The sequence below is a fragment of the Schistocerca serialis genome, chromosome 2, assembly GCF_023864345.2.
Source record: "Schistocerca serialis cubense isolate TAMUIC-IGC-003099 chromosome 2, iqSchSeri2.2, whole genome shotgun sequence".
Classification (NCBI taxonomy): Eukaryota; Metazoa; Arthropoda; class Insecta; order Orthoptera; family Acrididae; genus Schistocerca; species Schistocerca serialis.
This window is the reverse complement of record NC_064639.1, coordinates 470,902,402-470,916,179: the sequence shown is the minus strand read 5'-3', so window position 1 is coordinate 470,916,179 and position 13,778 is coordinate 470,902,402.

Here is a 13,778-nt window from a genome sequence, read left to right as displayed (position 1 = left end):
AGTGCTACAATCTCAGGCCGACCCTTGGAAACTTCTGAGCGCCGTTCCTTGTATGTTACATAGTAATTTCATTGTTTGGGTTTTAGTTATTTGGTTGATGTGTGGTCTTCAGCTGAGTATCAATATCTCTTGAATTAATGTTCGTGTCTTGCCCTTAAGGCATGAGATTCTTAATCTTTTATTTGGGGCTTTTATCCCTATTTTACATGAAAAGCCTTAAGATAAGGGTTTCTGCCTTTTAAAAATTGAAAATCTTTTTACTAGGCCTGAAGTCGTTAAATTACTTGTTGATGTGTGGCCTTCAGCAGAGTCCTAATGTCTCTTGACTTAATGTTCTTGTCTTGCCCTTAACGCATAAGATTGTTATGCTTTTGTTTTAAGATAAAGCCTTCTACCTTTTAATTGAAACTCCTCTCATTGCTTAATATCCGTCCTCCAGCCAAGTTCCATTAAAATTAAATTGCTAAGGCCTTCGACCTGTTTAGATTGAAGATCTAGAATCTATTTTTGGGTGAAACCTTCAGAAGAACCTCGTATTTCAATTTCTTGCTTAGGCCTTGGATTTTGAGTGTGGCCTTCAGCCGATCTAATGTTAATCAAAGGAGGTCGATTAAAGTTGTGAGTGTTTTGCATCCTTGTTGTAACATTGTGTATTGATGAATAAAGTTTGGATGCTGAGTGAAACTGACAGCAACTTATTTTAGCCCCTTTCTACAACCTAATCCGCTCTGTCCTGCTAGTCCAGGCATTTCAAGCATGATAAAGGCCAAGCCCTCCCTGATCCGGGGGACGGGTGAGAGTCTCATATTTGATCTTGAAAAGCATTCCCGAACTCACGAAGGATCCAAAAGCCGCCAGTATTCGGCGAGCTAACATCACCGGTATGGATAATATCTGGGAGTGTGAGACGCTAAAAGTGTGTTTACATACTGGGTCCGTTGCACGATGTCCAAGACTCGTAGGCGGTAATTGGCTATCCCAGTTCGAACATTTCGTAGAAGCCGTCGAAAACTGTGAGCAGCGGTTCGTCGTATATCGTCTCTGAAATCAATGCCGAGGCATTTCAAAGTATCTCTGAGCTGTAGGGGAGTGACGCTGTCCTCAGGCATTCCGACCCCGATGTTCATCGCCACTGATCCCGCGACGTTGATACGACTACCAGTGGCCATGCTATATGCAGCTGTCAAATTCAGTGCGCTGGCGGTGTCGTCTCCGTTGCGGATGACAATTACCCGGTCTCAGATTACGCTTTACATCGGGAAGTGTGGCCTCGTAACGTCATACACGTTAGTCGTTGGCGCAGGTCTCAGAGGAGGGGTTCCATGGCCACAGCGAAAAATGGACAGAGGCCAGAATTGGCGAATCGATCGAGAAGCGGTGAGGGGCTGCGTAGGTCGGCCATTGACGATCACCTTGGACGTCACGCCACGGAGGAGTCACATGACGACAGTGACAAATGGCTGTGGATATCGCATATGTTGGAGGACCGCTTCCAAATAGCCGTGGTCCACGCGATCGAAAGCTTGACTGAAATCGGTTGCCGCCAGCGCACCCTTCAGACGGCATGCCTTCGCCAGTGAGATCAAGTCATGGTATTCACTGAGTGCTGTTTGAATATCATTGTCACTTTCTAATGACGTTTGATCGGGTGAGATGACGTGTTGTAAGGTCTGGTGTATCCGCGCCGCCAACAGTCGAGAAAAGATCTTAAAGTCGCAGTTCAAAAGCGTCAGTGGGAGGTAGTCTGGAGCCAACGGACGGTTTGTGAATAGGAAGAATCATCCCTTCTACAAGGGCCATCTGGGGATAGTAGTTCGCGGCAGATGTCCGTCAATCGGGAGGCCAATAAATATTGAAAAGTCCGGTAAAATTAGAAGGGGTGGCCATCAGGGCCCAGAGACTTGTTTAGAGCTCCTTTTCGAATGGCATTGATCACTTCTTCTCCCGTAAGTTCTTTCATCAAGGCGCTTCCATTGCCGGATTGACGGTGCCGTAAATCGTCTGAGAGACGTCCACCAGTGCTGTCGGATCAAGGGTCTCACCTCAGTAGAGCTGGAAATAATGATCGTAGAACTAGAATGCTGTGCTTATGTCTTGTTGCGTGGTGAGACGACGACTGTCCTCTGTGTCGATGAAGCGTATCAGCGCTCTCTGGCGTCGTTGACGTTCACGAAGTACGTGGATCATAGACGGGCGTTCGCTCGCTATCGTAATCTGCGTCCTCGAGCGGATGACCACCCCCTCTAGAAGGAGTCGCATATTAGCGATGATCTGAGCCTTAGCACGGTTGACCGCCGTTTGTCGTTCCGGGGATGGCGTCATAGAATCGCTGTCTCGCAATACCCTGAAGTAAAAATCCAGTGTATGTCTACGCCAAGCAGCGTGGTCGTGACCGTATGTTATCAACGTTCGCCTCAGGGCCGGTTGTGCACCGTCCAGCCACCAGCGGATCGTTCTGGCATACGTGCGGAGGCGGCAATTGGGTACGACAGGTGAGTGACGTTTAATTTCCATGGGCTGCGGCTTCTCTACACTTGTTGTCGCAGTAGGGTGATGGCAGAGGAGTAAGCTGAATGGTCCGAGAAAGTTGCAGGCCACAGTTCCGCATCGTGTGTCCCAGCGTTAAGAGATCGTTAGACATAAATCCGGTCGATGGGACTGGAAGAGTGACTCGTGAAGTGTGTGCATCCCGGTCGGTGGCCGTGAATATGTTCCCAAGTGTCCACCATCTGCAGGTCTCAGATTAGCGTCTGGAGTTTCGGGCACGGATTATGTTGTGGGAGTTGGTCTCTGTTAGCCAGTAAGCAATTGTAGTCACCTCCAAACACCAGATGGTCTGGCGGCCTTGGAACAGCGGGGCGACGTCTTCTGCAAAGAATCGTGAACGTTCGCAACTTTTATCCGTTCCTGAAGGTGCGTAGATATTGATAAGGCGGCCACCCAGTACTGTGAGTGCCATTCCTCTTGCCCCAGGCTGAAAGAGGATATCGTCCGCCACTATCCCTTCCCGAAGAAGTACAGCGACGCCGCTGCCTGTGGGGCAAGTTAGAGAGACGCATGCGTCATAACCGTACATGCCTGGGGAGTCGTCGACGTACACCTTCGGGAGAAGGGCTATATCGATAGAAACAGAATTCAACATATCCTGAAGCATGGATAACTTAGCGCGCGTCCGTATAGTGTTGATGTTTATAGTCTCAACACGATAAATTTCGACACGATGGGCAAGGAGTTTTCCTCACTGTCGTCCGCCCAGTCGCCATGAAATACCATCGGCTGCTGGAGGCTGTTGGTGGCTGCTGCGGCACTCGGCGCAGACTCCTTAGGCGTTACTAGCTGGTAATCGGCAGCGGCTGTCTGCATGTCATCCTGCTGTTCTGCGTGGTCGGAGGGACTGAAGCCGTAACATCCCATCTGTTGGATGGGATGTTACTGTGGCCTATGAACCGCCGACACCGTCGTCGGATTATCCACAGTCCATGTCAGACGTTCGCTGCAAGCATTCGTCCGATGAAGCGCGTCGCCGTCTCTCGTGTTTTCTCGAGGATCACTGTTTACGGACGTACGTTTCAGTATCCGTATGTGGGTGGATCTCTTCAGCTGCTCCGGTGTCTGGGAGAAACGCTGCTGTTGGCACAACCCGTGAGTCAATGTCGACCCTGGCACCCGTGTTTTCTTGAAAGGTCGGTCGGTGATTGTCCTCAGGACGGAGCGCCGTTGTAGTGGCTAGAATCGGTACTGCAAGAATCCATCGTGGCCTCGCTATCGGGGGCGCCTCTCCGACGAATGTGGTCGTCATCGGAAATGGTGGTCGCCCGTGCAAACCCTGCATAATTGAGAGGAAGGATCGACACCGTAGAAGAGTCCTGTCGGGATTTGAGAAAGCCGTCGTCAGAGACAATCCGACATGACGTGCCCTTCTTGCCCACAACCGGAGCAAGTGCGTGGTTGGTAATCGTACATAATGATCGCCCTACATCCGCCGATGACAGGTTAGGATGGTACATGTTCTGTCAGTTCAATTTTGTACCCCGTTAAGAACCGGGTACGTTGTAAAGGTGGTCCATTCTTCGGCTATGTGGCCAACCACTCTGTCGTAAGGCTGGAAAGCAGCGGTGACAACGTCCGGAGGTACTTCGGAGTTCCAAGACTCGTATCGTAAGAAGGCCAAGCCCCGCGTGATCGATAGAGACTGCCCCAATATGGCCGTCAGAATGTCTGAATTTAAGATCGTTTGCATGTGCGCGCACGATTCTGTTGCACACCTCCTCACTTACTAAGGTGAGGTAGACAACACTGGTCGTGATAGAGAGATGGATACCAATTAGGTCCTGCAGTTCAATTATAACGTCGTCACGTAGAAAACGTTCCACTTCAAAAGGTCGCGGCCGTGCATGATTGGGTTGAAAACTGATCGTGGTTTGTCTGTATGAATGTGCATTATTACCTACGTCGGTAGTGATGGAATTTAAGCTAGCGGCGACGAAGCGGTAAAGAACTACGGACACCCGCGACCGCGAGGACGGGACGTAAACAAGACGTCCTCGCCGCAGCGCTGTGGAAAGCAGATTGACCACTCGGCTACCCCGCGCGGCGCTATCCAATGGCTTGTTAACACTTACATTCACGAATTGTGAAAGTGCCGGCTAACATCGGTCATATTCTACCAGTTGTACTTCAGTGTCTGATTGCAGCAGCGGGCATCCACAGGCAGATCTCCACGTAATTTCGTGGTGAATTCAGCGAGCACACGTGATCCTGTTCACTTACGATATGATGTCTTGGGAAATTAGTTTCAGCTCGTTTGGGCTGTTTCTGCAAAGACCACTGGTTGGTAATAAGCGACATGTACGTTTCCTTTCCGGATGCGAGCTGCATGGGGAATCAGGTTCAAAAAATGGTTCAAATGACTCTAAGCACTGTGGGACTTAACGTCGGAGGTCATCAGTCACCTAGACTTAGAACTACTTAAACCTAACTAACCTAAGAACATCACACATATCCATGCCCGAGGCAGGATTCGAACCTGCGACCGTAGCAGCAGCACGGTTCCGGACTGAAGTGCCTAGAACCTCTCGGCCACAGCGGCCGGCTACAGATAATCAGATTGCAATACAGCTGATATGTCTAGTGTTTTGTACTACAATATGTCTTTTGAAATCTTTCCGGTTCAGGAATCTAGTAAGAATCTTATACTGATTCGCTGTATTACTGATACCATGATTCGGAAAATGGCTTTAGTGATGATGAATGAATTCTGCACCACCATTCGGGGAGAAAACGATTAGTCAGTCACTCATGTTGTACTGTTTAAAATGTTAAACAGTCTTAATTGAACGGGGAGATAAAAATTAAGATCGATTACACGACTTTTGTTAAATTATCACTCGGTCAGATTTGTCTCTGTTTGCCGGCAGAGGTGGCCGAGCGGTGCTAGGCGCTACAGTCTGAAACCGCGCGACCGCTACGGTCACAGGTTCGAATCCTGCCTCGGGCATGGATGTGTGTGCTGTTCTTAGGTTAGTTAGGTTTAAGTAGTTCTAAGTTCTACGGGACTGATGACCTTAGAAGCTAAGTCCCATAGTGCTAGAACTTAGAACTGCTTAAACCTAACTAACCTAAGGACATCACGCACATCCATGCCTGAGGCAGGATTCGAACCTGCGACCGTAGCGGTCGCGTGGTTCCAGACTGAAGCGCCTATAACCGCTTGGCCACATCGGCCGGCGAGCCCTCTAGTGGCAGAGGCATGATTAATAAAGATGTAGTATGTAAATAACGTTTTTCTTGTTTATCTATATCTACATAATTACTCTGCAATTCACATTTAAGTGCTTGGCAGAGGGTTCATCCAACCACAATCATACTATCTCCCTACTATTCCCCTCCCGTACAGCGCGCGGGAAAAACGAACACCTAAACCTTTCTGTTCGAGCTCTGATTTCTCTTATTTTATTTTGATGATCATTCCTACCTATGTAGGTTGCGCTCAACAAAATATTTTCGCATTCGGAAGAGAAAGTTGGTGACTGAAATTTCGTAAATAGATCTCGCCGCGACGAAAAACGTCTTTGATTTAATGACTTCCATCCCAACTCGCGTATCGTATCAGCCACACTCTCTCCCATATTACGCGATAATACAAAACGAGTTGCCCTTTTTTGCACCCTTCCGATGTCCTCCGTCAATCCCACCCGATAAGGATCCCACACCGCGCAGCAATATTCTAACAGAGGACGAACGAGTGTAATGTAAGCTGTCTCTTTAGTGGACTTGTTGCATCTTTTAAGTGCCCTGCCAATGAAACGCAACCTTCGGCTCGCCTTCCCAACAATATTATCTATGTGGTCTTTCCATCTAAAATTGTTCGTAATTTTTACATCCAGGTACTTAGTTCAATTGTCAGCCTTGAGAATTGTACTATTTATCGAGTAATCGAATTTCAACGGATTTCTTTTGGAACTCATGTGGATCACCTTACACTTTTCGTTATTTAGCGTCAACTGCCACCTGCCACACCATACAGCAATCTTTTATAAATCGCTTTGCAACTGACACTGGTCTTCGGATGACCTTACTAGACGGTAAATTACAGCATCATCTGCGAACAACTTAAGAGAACTGCTCAGATTGTCACCCAGGTCATTTATATAGATCAGAAACAGCAAAGGTCCCAGGACGCTTCCCTGGTTAACACCTGATATCACTTCAGTTTTACTCGATGATTTGCCGTCTTTTACTACGAACTGCGACCTTCCTGACAGGAAATCACGAATTCAGTCGCACAACTGAGACGATACCCCATAGGCCCGCAGCTTGATTAGAAGTCGCTTGTGAGGAACGGTGTCAAAAGCTTCCCGGAAATCTAGAAATACGGAATCCCCTGTCGATAGCGGCCATTACTTCGTGCGAATAAAGAGCTAGCTGCGTTGCACAAGAACGATATTTTCTGAAACCATGCTGATTACGTATCAATAGCTCGTTCCCTTCGAGGTGATTCATAATGTTTGAATACAGTATATGTTCCAAAACCCTACTGCAAACCGACGACAATGATATAGGTCTCTAGTTCGATGGATTACTCCTACTACCCTTTTTAAACACAGGTGCGACCTGCGCAATTTTCCAATCTGTAAGTTTCCACTTAATACACTCGGAGGCATTAAGTTTCAGCATTCCTTCGAAGTTGTAGCCTTCCTTTCATCAGTTCCTCGCTTGAGCGATGTCGTAGCGTGTTTAGTTACGTGAAGATTATTGTCATGCATCATGTTCCATTCCGTGGGAATAAGTTTCAGCACGGCTTCGTAATTGTTTACTAAATCATAGAAACCATTGCCACTATCCGGGTAAATGATAATATCTGTCTTTTATTATGTAACTATATGTGCTATGTAACCTGTGGCTACTATTTAAGCTGTGTAGTAATCAATACTACCAGGGGGTTGAGTTTGTGCGAAGTGCCACGCACCTATTTGAAGATGATATTCATTACCAACAGCTCTATAATTAGACTGTATAATTAGAACTTGAAGTGTTTTATGTGCCTTGACATTTAATATTCTTTGGTGCCAGGAATTCAGTTCCTTGAAGTATACATTGAACGCATTGCTGATTAAAAATTTGACTTAGTTGTTAATTGCATTTCCTTATCCGGTGTGTTTTAAATATGAATGTTGCTAGCTAATTTTTCGGTTAGTCGGAGTGAGTACGAAGCTGAAAGGTTTAATATTTTACATTGCTATTAACGTCTCTGTTACAGAAAAATGGCTACTTTCTTGCACATGTATTCTACCTACAGGAATAAATCTGTGATTCGCCCCATCACTGGAACCGACTGCTCTAGTTGGTTCAGATTCTAACGTCTGGCGCAAGATTCACACTGAAGACGCCGGATGCCTCCCTATGAAATTTGAAATTGAATTATAAAAGAGTGTTTCAGTACGAACGCCGCCCATTCACAAAATCGCACAGCACTGCACCCCCCCCCCCCCCCTCCCGTCATGTTGGCGGCTCAGTGCCAGTAGGGAACAGCTGTGCATTAAATCACGTTTGCCTGTATTTTTATGTCATGTAATTTATGGCCCCGAAGGATACGTGTGTCAATGACCAGAGCATCCATCGACCATATTTGCTAGAGTCAGCGACTGAACAAATGTGCTTATCGCAGTGAACTGGGGCGCCCACTTTGCAGAAGTCCCACTGTCGCTAAAAAAGGCTAATGAACGTGTCCTGGAAGGAAGGATGCATGGGTTCTAGGGCAGTACACACACAATGAAAGTGTTACAGAACAGCGATAATGGTATATATTATTCAGCTTTGGTAGCGCGGGTTACAGCAATTGCACAATGCAGGTTTAGCCTATCTGTCCTACGCTGACTACAGTTCCATGAACACAAACAACACAAGGTTCTCTGAACTGAAGTCAGAAGAAAACTAATCAGCCTTGATTTACTATTCAAAATACAGTTACAAACTATTAGTACTCAGTTAAATCTGTAGGTGGCGGTCTCTTACTGTATACGATAATTTATTCACTGAAATGATAATTAAATCAAGACCCCAAGACCCTACGCTGCCGACAGGCGTTGATATACATCAACGGAGACAGTTGAAAATGGGTGCTCCGAACGGGACTCGATCTCCTGCTTATATGGAAGACGCTCTATCCGTCTGAGCCACCGAGGGCACAGATGATAGTGCGACTGCAGGCATTAATCCCTTGTACGCTCCCCGTAAGTCCCACATTCCCAGCTTGATGTCCACACACTACATTCGCAGTGCTCCTGCCCATTACACTCGGAAGGGATATGTCCGAAACAACAGATACCATCTTCATATAATTGATTCACTGTCTTGTTTTCCTGGTGGTGTCGCCGCTGCAGGAGGCGTGATTCTCGCGGGCAGCGTGATTGGCTAGCGTGCAACGACGTTCCTGCTGCGAACGGGCGTCCACGGTTATTTTGGTACCAATCGTCGCAAACTTTCCTTGTGTTGTATTATCTCAGTACACCACATTCCCTCTCTCCCGCATCCCGCCCCCCTCCCCCTCCGAACTCTTTCTGAACGTCGTTGTGCAGTAGGTGAAACGAAAGAGGGAAGATTTGCTCACAAGTGTCGCTGATGGAACAGGCGCCTGAACTAGGATTGATTGAGCGGCACTACTCGCATCTCAGCATTTGCCTTGCGAATCGCCGGGAAAATCAACCGAAAAACAAAGCATAGGTTGCCTATTTTCGTTCTTGGGCATTTCGACATCCTGTGGTGGATCCCCGGTGTCGTGAAGAGTGGTGGTCGGGCGGTCCTGCTGTGCCACCGACGTCAGAAACTTTGGGTGCTGCGGTGACGTCACTGGAGCGGCGTCAACGTCCTTGGAGGCATGGACGGCAATGGCTGCGTGATCCTGTGTGACACTGCATCTGAAACTGAAAAATCTGAGGCAGGATCACGCAGACGACACACACGAATTTGGTTGTAATGCTTTCTTTGTACAACGGCGGAACCTCGACTGTAAACGTAGCTAGTCCAAAAACATTAATTATTATGCCGCTTTCCATTCTACTGGGGTCTCCAAACACTCAGAAACAAACCACATCATTAATTGTGTACTTATTTTTTAAAGAGTACAAGGTTTTCTGCTATAAATTAATAAGGGGGAACCTCATAGGCTTGCAGTAATGGATTGAACAGTAATTTGATTTTGTCGCTTCTGTAATTCTTTTGCTGTTTCCTCTGTTATGGCTTGCGAAACAGGCCAGACGCGAAAGAGTTTGGGTTGCGCATTGTCTTTCAGAGTTACATGCACATGAAAATTGCCTTGCCTAACGCGTTCTAAAATAGGCCACTAAACGCATTACATGATTCAGAAACTCTGCCATTAGGCACAAAAGAGTTCAGTGACAACACATTGCCTTCAGTGGCGACACATTGTCTCGTATCTGCAAGCCAAACAGATCGAAGGGGCCCTTGCCCAAAATGTTTGCTCTGTCTTTCGACTGAAGAACTGGGAAAGCTTATAATTTGCTTTCAGTGGCGTATCGTCTTTCGTTTCCTTTCCCATATATGTATATTCAAGTGGGTTTGCACGTTATATACACTCCTGGAAATTGAAATAAGAACACCGTGAATTCATTGTCCCAGGAAGGGGAAACTTTATTGACACATTCCTGGGGTCAGATACATCACATGAACACACTGACAGAACCACAGGCACATAGACACAGGCAACAGAGCATGCACAATGTCGGCACTAGTACAGTGTATATCCACCTTTCGCAGCAATGCAGGCTGCTATTCTCCCATGGAGACGATCGTAGAGATGCTGGATGTAGGCCTGTGGAACGGCTTGCCATGCCATTTCCACCTGGCGCCTCAGTTGGACCAGCGTTCGTGCTGGACGTGCAGACCGCGTGAGACGACGCTTCATCCAGTCCCAAACATGCTCAATGGGGGACAGATCCGGAGATCTTGCTGGCCAGGGTAGTTGACTTACACCTTCTAGAGCACGTTGGGTGGCACGGGATACATGCGGACGTGCATTGTCCTGTTGGAACAGCAAGTTCCCTTGCCGGTCTAGGAATGGTAGAACGATGGGTTCGATGACGGTTTGGATGTACCGTGCACTATTCAGTGTCCCCTCGACGATCACCAGTGGTGTACGGCCAGTGTAGGAGATCGCTCCCCACGCCATGATGCCGGGTGTTGGCCCTGTGTGCCTCGGTCGTATGCAGTCCTGATTGTGGCGCTCACCTGCACGGCGCCAAACACGCATACGACCATCATTGGCACCAAGGCAGAAGCGACTCTCATCGCTGAAGACGACACGTCTCCATTCGTCCCTCCATTCACGCCTGTCGCGACACCACTGGAGGCGGGCTGCACGATGTTGGGGCGTGAGCGGAAGACGGCCTAACGGTGTGCGGGACCGTAGCCCAGCTTCATGGAGACGGTTGCGAATGGTCCTCGCCGATACCCCAGGAGCAACAGTGTCACTAATTTGCTGGGAAGTGGCGGTGCGGTCCCCTACGGCACTGCGTAGGATCCTACGGTCTTGGCGTGCATCCGTGCGTCGCTGCGGTCCGGTCCCAGCTCGACGGGCACGTGCACCTTCCGCCGACCACTGGCGACAACATCGATGTACTGTGGAGACCTCATGCCCCACGTGTTGAGCAATTCGGCGGTACGTCCACCCGGCCTCCCGCATGCCCACTATACGCCCTCGCTCAAAGTCCGTCAATTGCACATACGGTTCACGTCCACGCTGTCGCGGCATGCTACCCGTGTTAAAGACTGCGATGGAGCTCCGTATGCCACGGCAAACTGGCTGACACTGACGGCGGCGGTGCACAAATGCTGCGCAGCTAGCGCCATTCGACGGCCAACACCGCGGTTCCTGGTGTGTCCGCTGTGCCGTGCGTGTGATCATTGCTTGTACAGCCCTCTCGCAGTTTCCGGAGCAAGTATGGTGGGTCTGACACACCGGTGTCAATGTGTTCTTTTTTCCATTTCCAGGAGTGTAGATTGCATTAACTTGTACGTTGTACAGAACCAAATTATACTACTTTTCTCATTGGCAAGTGGTCTGAGAATGATTTAACTAATCACAGTGCAAAGTCAAAAATTTGCAATTGACTTAATGCGCTAGGATTCCACCAAGGACTCGCCGTAAAGCACAGAACAAGTAATTACAACGGTCAGGATGTATCACATCACATGAAAAAATGAGCAAATGATGAAATAGCTATAAGAAATTATTAGGCATGAGCTCATCAGAAGTTAACTACTCCTGAAGAATTAAGTCATTGGACACGACCAGCACTTCTCTTTATAGAAACGATAGGCGCAGAGTGGGTGCGACGCCGCTGCCTGGCTGCGGATTGCCGCCCGTCTGCGCAACGCCAATTGTGCGGCTACGCGTGGTGTACACGTGCACGGCAAATGCTGCTAAGCGGATTACTGCTTTCCCACACGTGCTCGCCGTGGCTACTGTCACCGCACACTAAGCGCCATAAATTATACGCTGCACGAAAAGCTGTGTACTGTTAGATCGGGAACCAAATCCCTGTTTCCTGTCACTCAGGTTCAGTGTTACCTGACAGTTCGCTATAGCTGAGTATTATACAGATCTTCTGGAAGTGACTGTTTTTATATGCATGCCTCGCCTTGCATTATTACCTCGTTGTCGTAGCAACGAGGCACATACACAGTTGTTAATCATTGTTGCGAGGATATGAGATGGCAGCAGATTTCTTTTCTGCCAGAGACATGCAAACTGTGTGTTCTCACATGACAGATATATACTTCGAGAATGAAATCACAAACCTTAGCGTTAACTTTTCTATACCTGTTTTCCATTTTTCTAGAATTTTTTACCTACTTTCATCTGTAAGTGTGATGATCTTTTTTACTGAAAATAAAAATCTTCGCGTCGTTAGGCTGCATTATACTCCTCTTCAGACCTGTTTATTGATAACCATCCAACGGTACCAGTTGAATTCTGAAGATCCCTGGAGAAGAGTAGAAAAGTCAAATAGTGAAAAACTTTGAATATGAGTATGATGAAGCCTGATGACGAGGGCTTTCCATGTATTTTCTATACTGGCTTTTTAATTTAATGGCATTTCTATGGGTTGCATTTTAGAAATTGAAAGAAAAGTACTATATAACTGCACTAAACGTGTTGACAATATCATTGTTTCAATCAGTGCAGCATATGGTCTGTAGCTAATGACATAATCGTGCTGATACGTCTTGTTTTTTAATCATTCAGAGTGAATGCGGTACTTTCGTAAATTGGCTGTACTATACAGCTATAGTCGTGAAGTTCGAAGTATAACCACGAAAGTATAAAGTAATTAATTAGTTAATTTTACTTAATTTAATTAATGTTATTTTTATTGTCAGATACGTGTCCGCTGCCCCGGTACCACTGAAATCCCAGCGCCCAAGTATGACAGCACGGCCCAAACCCAATGGCGCATTTTATTGGTAGAATGGAGATGAGTTTCGCCATTTTGTTCGGGCTTCTCTAACTTAGTACTACGGTCTTTTGAGTTGGGATTTCAGTGCGCACCACGACTGCGGACACGTACCTGCAAATAAACAGAACATAATGTAAATTTATTAAATAGCTTGTACTTTCTAGGTGATAATTAGAACTGCATGGCTAGTCCTCATACGTGAAGTGCATGTCAGCACAGCAGAGGGGTGTCACATTTCACATCGACTTGTCACGGGTAACTTCGTTCTAGCTGTAATTACTAAAAGACTAACCTCCACATAGTCTATCTATATTCGTAGGAACCATGTTCTCATTTTCCTACTGTGGAAATTGATACATGTTGTACACAGTTTGAGTCATTATTGGGGGGGAACAGAGAAATTTTTTGGTCTGGGTGCATGGGAAAGAAGGGTAATTAAATGACTTCTGCAAAGAGATTACAGTAAGGCTTACAAATAGGAAAATATCTATAAAAAACATTTGGACCACCTGACTGATGCAATTTCCTTTGTAAGCATAGTGAAGGTCTCACTGCTTTCTAATTGCTTTTGCGTGCCTTGGAAGGCAGAACGTGCTGAGCTCAGATAGGCGACACGGAATGTTACAGAGAATGGCACTCTGGAGGGCGTCCGGAATGGCAGACAATGACAGCTGTGTCTTCTCATATTTTAAAAGCCTTATAGATATTCTGTACGACCACCACCGTTTTAGAAGCGCTGACCGTTGTCAGTATACCAACGTACATATATGCCTCATTCATATAAGCTGATCGTTGTCAATA